The 7,192-nt window shown below is 41.8% G+C and overlaps 1 long non-coding RNA gene across 1 annotated transcript; it reads left to right on the plus strand.

Annotated features, from left to right (window-relative positions):
* The first annotated feature begins 3,211 nt into the window (after positions 1–3,211).
* On the plus strand, positions 3,212–5,557 carry LOC139789850 (uncharacterized). Its single transcript, XR_011723264.1, has 3 exons — positions 3,212–3,252; positions 4,289–4,372; positions 5,453–5,557. It is a non-coding gene; the product is annotated as an uncharacterized lncRNA (long non-coding RNA).
* The last annotated feature ends 1,635 nt before the right edge of the window (positions 5,558–7,192 follow it).

Below are 7,192 nucleotides of genomic sequence, written 5' to 3' on the forward strand. Positions count from 1 at the left end.
CATTTCCTTTGTCCAGCTGTTGTAAGCTTGTTTTGGAAAGACAGATGTTCACATTCATGCCATTTTATGGAAAAATACAAAACCTTTGTGTCCTGGAGAAATCATCTCTTTCTCCAGCCATAGTGCCACATGACAGTGGCAGGGAGCATTCTCTAGATGGCAGGTCTGCCTAAAAGCTTCTTGTATCTGTGTCTAACAGCCTGTTTTTACAGCTAGCACCCAAATTTTCAGGCACTTGCCAGCACTTCTAATTACACTTGGCATTGCAACTCAAAAAGGGACACCTTCCTTCTTCATATTCTGCCAATGGTTTTAATTTTAATTTTTTTTTTCTTGACTAGCCAGAGGTTTCATATCCACTCTTTGGGAAGTAAGTGTCCTGACAGGTATGGAGTTGGAAGATGAGTGCCCTGTGTTTTCCTGCTACATGTCAGGGAATATTGCTGAATTACACTTCAATGAAACTCAGCTTGTTGTTATGTGTTTGATGTTTCTGTGGATCTTCTTGAATTACTCATTTACAGCAATGCTTCATCGTGTAAATCATAATTAATTTCCACATTTTTTTTCCAGTGAGGCAACACTTAAAAATTTAAGGTATTATTTTCAGATGCAAAAGAGTTTCTCAGTAATACTGTTCGAAGTCTTAAGACTTTAAAAGACAACTTATATTAAATGATTCAGGGCTAATGGAAGTTTTTATTTTCTGCTGTGTAATCTAAATCTTGTCATTTTCTTTCTGTGTCTAAATATAATGATCTGATATATTATAGCAACTATAACTGATTTTACAATACAGAATTTGAGTGCAGGTGTTCAAAGCAAAGGGAAACACCAGTAATATGACAGATACTAGAGTTATGTTTCAGATCAGTATTTTACCATGAGTATCTACAGACATAAATTCTAATAGAAAAGAAATTCACATTTTTTAAAAAGATCACCATGTCCTTTTGTTATTTATTCCAGGTTCAGGAAAAATATTGACCAAAATTAATTTAATTGCTAAAAGAAATATTTTTCACAAGAAGTGATATGTTTTAAGAACATGTGTTTAATGTCAAACATCACTGCTAAATGTATGTTTCTTTTTAACTCAGAGCTTATGGCAGGTTAACTTTAACATAACCTTGTTTTGTGTCATAAACCCTGCTTCCTGTGTAAAAGCAATGTCAGTTACTGTACAGTTGTGTGTGATGTGGCCAAAAGAGAAAAATGTAAAAATAGCAAGAGGCACCTGAAAAAGTACATTGTGTATTTGGATGGATTGTCCCAAATCATCAATATTATTCTTTTATACAGGAGGACAAAATCCAGAGGTAGTGCACTTGGTTGCTAGCAGGGAAACCCAAGTTACTGTAGAAAATCCTTTGCAAAGATGGTATATTTGATGTTCAAAATAGGCAAACGAAAACTCACAGTGGTCTAGGATCATAGTGGGAGATAGGTGGCCTTTGGAATTCAGGTCTTGTGAAGTGCTAAAACATCCATTTTCATTGTACACACTTGAAGTACTGAGATGTGATGCTAGAGTCATCATTAAGGTTAGGATTTTGAGGACAAGCAATGGAAATAAATTCTTATCAGCCAAGACCCCTGCAGCAAGGCAGGTCTGCTGGAAGGAGATGTCCACCAGCCAGCAGAGGAGTCTGTGTGCCTCTTCCCAGGCGATGCTACTGGCATTAGGGCTTGATGTATGCATAAATGCCGACACCACTGGAGCATCCTGGCTGGGTTTTAGAAAGAAAACAGAAGCCTGGTGAGGGCTGCTGGCCGCAGGAGGGAGTGGGGTCAGGCTCTGTTTGGAGCTCTGACTCGGACGGATGCCACGGCTCTGGAGTGGGGACAAGAATTCGGCCACGCTCCTGCAATTAGCATTTCCATCTCCAAGTGGCTCCTGCTTTACATGTGCTTTCTTGGATGGCCCTTTTGAGAGGTCTAACTTTGCATATGCTCCATGGGGGGAGGCTTAGCACCCAGCTCTGGGTTTTGAATTTCACAGAAGGAGCCAGATGCTCAGAGGCCAGGTATTCGGTGACTAATCTGCAGGGGTTAACTCTCTTATTGGATCTACCTGCAAGAATTTGACCTCGAGGATCACAGCTCCAATTAGCCATTGTAGGAAATGGACACCCCTCCCCTTGGCATGCTTTTTAAAATAGTTACATATGTCCACGGCAATACTTTGTGCTGGCACGCGTGGGAATTCCAGCCATGAGCCCTCAGCAAGCTGTATGCCTGAAGTGAGAGAGAGGTTCTGCCTGGGAATGCCACAGGCAAATGTAATGGCATGCTGCAGCCTCCTCATCCTTGTTGGAAATGTTTTCTTCGCTTGCCCTGCATTTCCCCTTTATTAAGAACTTCGTTGCAGAGCAGAGAAGTAAATGCTGCTTGCATTTGTTCCTTTTTTAAACTTTGCTAATGAGTTTCACATTGTGATTATCTACTCTTTTATATTCTGAAATTAATGAGACTTTCTCCTGAAAGCTGAGGGATAGGGCTGACAGAATGTGACTTTAATAAGGAGGAAAGAACAGCTAAGACTTCATATCAGCATGTGGCTTTCTGATCATCCACCTACACGTAGAGACAACTGTAGAAACGAATCAGTAAAATTGCTCCTCATTTCTGCACTTGACACAGCATTGTTTTCTACCTGCTTTCAAAGCTGGGTTTTCAGAAGGTCCATCCCCAGTTGACCTAAGTGGAGGGACTGTGTTGCATGAGACCTTTTTCAAAGTCGAGAGTCAACAGAAACAAAATTCTGCCCCACTGCAGGGAGAAGGTTGCTGCAGGAAACCCACGCACATGTGAAGGTTGGTGACGAGGCCATGTTCGTATTAGGAAGCAGAGCAGCCATGTTGAGGCTCACTAACACACTTCGAGGTGTTAACAAATGTCCACGCAGGAATGCCCAGCCCCTCAGAGGGCGGGAACACTAACTACGACCCTTCCCAGGGTCACTCTCCAGGGCCTGCCTACAGCCCGCCCAGCGCAGGCCCAACCTGTGCCTGGGTTGCTAGGTGACCCGAGGTCGCTTAGCAACCAGCTGCCTGCCCACCCACTGCCAGTAGCGGGCGACATGTTGGGACCGGGTCTCCGCTGTTGCTTGGGTACCGGGGCGCTCTCCCCGGGCCGGCTGCCTGTCCTCCCCGCTGCCCTCGGGCTGCCTGTGCCTGTGCACTCCTGAGCTTCGCTGAGGTACGGACATCCAGGATGTCCTTGGATGAACACGGAAGGTGCAGAATGAAGGTGGGCAATGCTGTGCAGACCCTCCCTTTATCCGCCCTCACAGCCCTGACCCTTGCGAACCACCCCACTGGTGCCACCCCCTCGGCTCCAGCATGGGCTGCACAGAGCTCTGTGGGCGGTGCAGGGCACTCTCTCTTGGATGAGGTGTGGGCTAGTCTGGCTACAGCACAGCAGGACCAGTAGGGTCATCCTAGGGATGGATATCTTGCAACACCCTAAGGCCTCATTCCCACTTAACTGTATGAGCCCTACTCACCTGTGGTGCTGGTAAGGATATGTCCTGCTTGAGCATGTCATGCTTAATGCAAAGTCTGCTGCCTGTGTTGTGTCCAGATGGTACTTTCGGACCATAGTCCCTCTTTCCTATGTTTTTGGGGGTGCCGTGATAACAGCTTAAGTTCCCAGGAGCACTTGATAGCCAGTATCTTCACTGCTGTTTCAACAGGGAACACGGTTCCTGACTGAGAGGTCTGACTTGTCAAATGTAAATGCTGCCTTTATCATCTCTGCTTCTAAACTGAGAACTACTGTCAGCTTGCAGCGTACATTTTCATTTGCAGCGTACATTTTTCACATCTTACCAAAGGGAGTAATTTTTTAATGTAAAGTGGTATTTAATTAAATGTTTTGAAACAGTACTGGGATCCAATACTAGAAACAATTTAAAGGCTTGTAGATATGATATAATGGATGGCACAGGAATTTCAGCCTGAAACCTTCAACCCCAGACAAGAAAGGAGTTTGTGAGCATGTGTCAGACATGAGGGCAATGAACTATCTGACTTGTTTTGCTAGCCAGGTCACCTGGTTCTCATTAGCTGCAGACCAGGGCTATAAAAGGTCTGGGTGTCTTTCTGAGCCAAAAAGGTAGTCTATGAGACACTTCTCTGGAGGAGAGCACGTCATATCAAAATGCAACAGCATTAGAATGTGCCTGGAATCATTTTCCATTCTGCTTTTTATGCCTGCTAATATTTTCTTCTGTTTGGGTGACTTACTATTTGTGAAGCTCAGCACAATGATTTTCATGTTACAGATGCACTGAAAAATGGGTACCCAGAGGTGCCCATACTACTGTGTTTTCTAAGATGCTGTACAGTTGCACTGTAATTGGATTTTTGTAAGTAATAAACTCCACTTAAGCCTAGTTATTCAGAATGGGTTTTACACCATCAGGTTCTGTCTTGGACTACAGTTGATAGGGTTTCTTGATACTATTTTCACTGTATAGAACTCCCTCATTTTGCATTATATTTCTTTTGCCACCACTGTTTTTTGATCTAGCACTCTCTTCCTTGGTTATCAGTTTCAGTCATTCTCCCGCTTGGTGGACCAGAAGGGTCTTGTCTCACATTCCAGTGTTGCCACATTGTTGTTGCTCTTTACTCCTTGCCCTGTTTTCAGAGTAAACCATGCACCCATTTATGCCTCTGTGAATGTTAAAATTCATGGGGTATCCACTGTTAATTCTTCTGTGTGTCACTCCTTGTACTCTGGCTTTTAACCATTTAAAAACAAAAATTAGGGATTCCTTTCTATCCAGTGAGAACTTAACTTTTAAGAAGTCAGAGATGTGGTAGAGATATAAGGTAGTGAAAAAAACCTATCTTCTGTCTCTTTACTTTTCCAAACAAAGACTAATAATAAAAAATACAGAAGTAAGTAGTAGTATCTTCCTTGGTTTTGCTCTCCTCTGCCAGTTCCCCTTAAGCACAACCTGTGTGCTATGCTATCAAACTACAGGCTGATGGATAAGTTTGTGACTGACAAAGGAAGCCAGGTGTTTTCCTTAGTTATTTGCTTAACTGTAAAAAGGCATTAGGAAGAACCCCGAGAGGAGCTTCTGTACCCTGAACAGAAGCTTCTTGGCTTGGTTCAATGCTGGGTTTCTCTGGTAGCTTCTGAGGTTCCCTCAGCACTTGCTCTTCCCAGAATCTGGGCACTACCTGCTGCTTCAGAGGGTCAGCTGGCTCAGCCTTACATGCTTACCTTTCAGAAGCTCTGAAAGCTTGATGGCAATCAGTAGCTCTAATGGACGTGTCCTGGGGGGTTTCATTTCAGAGCTGCCCTATGCCTGTTCAGTAGAATTGTGAAATTAAAGATTTTCTTTAATGACATTGTTGGTCTATAATAGAGTCAGCATGTCAATGTGGAACGGATAAAAGAGGCTGGTTGCATCACTGAGTCCTCTCTTCAGCAGGGTTGGGGAACCACATCTGAGCTGTTTAGTCCAGTACCATGTGATTTTTACTCCATGTGCCTCAGTCTATCAGAGACCACAAAGTACACACCCTGTACCAAATTTGGATGTGGTAAGAGAATAACATCAGTACCACTAGCATATTCAAATGCATTGGTCTGTATTATTGTTTTGATGTGACTAGTTCCAATATTGGAAGAGTGAAGTGAAAAGAACACAGCTGTCAAATTTTATGAAAAAAGAGTAAAGTAGTTCTTTCCTGACCAGCTCAAGCAGCCAGAAGCCCTGAGTGAATGCCATGGTATAAGCATACAGCATAACACAAGGATGACCAGGAAGTGAAAGTGATGTCTTCTTTCTGTTCTCCTCACAACCATGGGAAGACTCATGACTAAAATTTAAAATTACTCTGTTTTTTTCCAGAATAAGTGTTTTTGTCTATGCTACAACAGTGAGTCTAACAGTTGTAACACAGATGACAGAGAATAGAAGTGTGATTTGCAGTCATTTTGAAGGATGTTAGAGACATTCCTGTGACTTTTACTGAATTTTTTATTAAAAATGCATCACTAATCAGGTAAGTATTTTTTTAGGTTGCACAATGTAGATTCTTGTCTCTGCTATGTTCCACGCAGTCTCTGAAAACTTCACTCACTCATCCATCTCCCATGTTAGGCCAGTTACTCTTTGTGTAACATCTGGAGGATTATTTATTTAGAGATGCTCTTACTTATTCATGTGCAAAGCATTAGTGGAATGCTTCCCATTCAAAAACAAAACTTCTGATAGTTTAGAGTTTATGGTACAACTCATAACACAATATATTTATTGAGTTGCCTCTTAGATTTATTTCCTGAAGTTGCACAGTGATAACTATCTAAATCTTGTTTCAATAGGTTAAAGTGCATCACAGAAGCAGTTGCATAAACTATTTTGCTAATGTGTTTTCCTGAGTTTGTGTTTTTTTTTTTAATCATTATTGTTTTAATTTATTTTTAAAATATGCAGGGTTTACAAGTTTGGAAAACGTGGATCTCACAAGTTTGTAGAACCAACCTGACCAACAAAGATATTTGCTGACACCCTAGCATCACACATTCAGTGGTTACTGTGATGTTGAGGAATGCTTTAAATCTTTGTTGCCAACATAAAGTCATGAGAATTGTACTCACATGCAGCAGATTTGATGGCCTTTTGTATAAAGATGAAATCTTAGCATAACAGCCTCAGTAATGACAGTGCTCCAGAGGTACAGCAGAAAAGGAAAGAATCTCATTAACTTTAGCAAGGTTTCAGTTAGGATCTGTATGCTTTCCAGTCTTCAGAAACAATCATAAAAGTCAGTAACAATGTCTGGACCACTCATCCATGGCAGTAGATGAGGTATTTTGGGGGGAAATTCACAGGATAACTTGGCTACATTTATACCTTATATCTGTAGATCTATGTAATAAATCAGTACACTTATTTACAAAGTTTTCCTACATTAGCTTCCAACTGTAGTGACCAGAAAGTGCAGAGTTTTAAGATGGAACCACTATACACGACAGCAAAAAATTGCTTGTATTGCAGAACACTGGAAGCTAGAATTTTGAAATGTGATGTAGATTGGAGTAACTACTTCCAAGGCCTGACTCCAGGTGCTTTTCGAGTGTGTAGAAAGGAAGCATTTTGACTTTATTTTTATAACGATACCAGCTGAAGAATATAGCAGGACAGTGAAAGTGAAACTAGTAAGAC

This window comes from Heliangelus exortis, chromosome Z, assembly GCF_036169615.1.
Source record: "Heliangelus exortis chromosome Z, bHelExo1.hap1, whole genome shotgun sequence".
NCBI classification, from domain to species: domain Eukaryota; kingdom Metazoa; phylum Chordata; class Aves; order Apodiformes; family Trochilidae; genus Heliangelus; species Heliangelus exortis.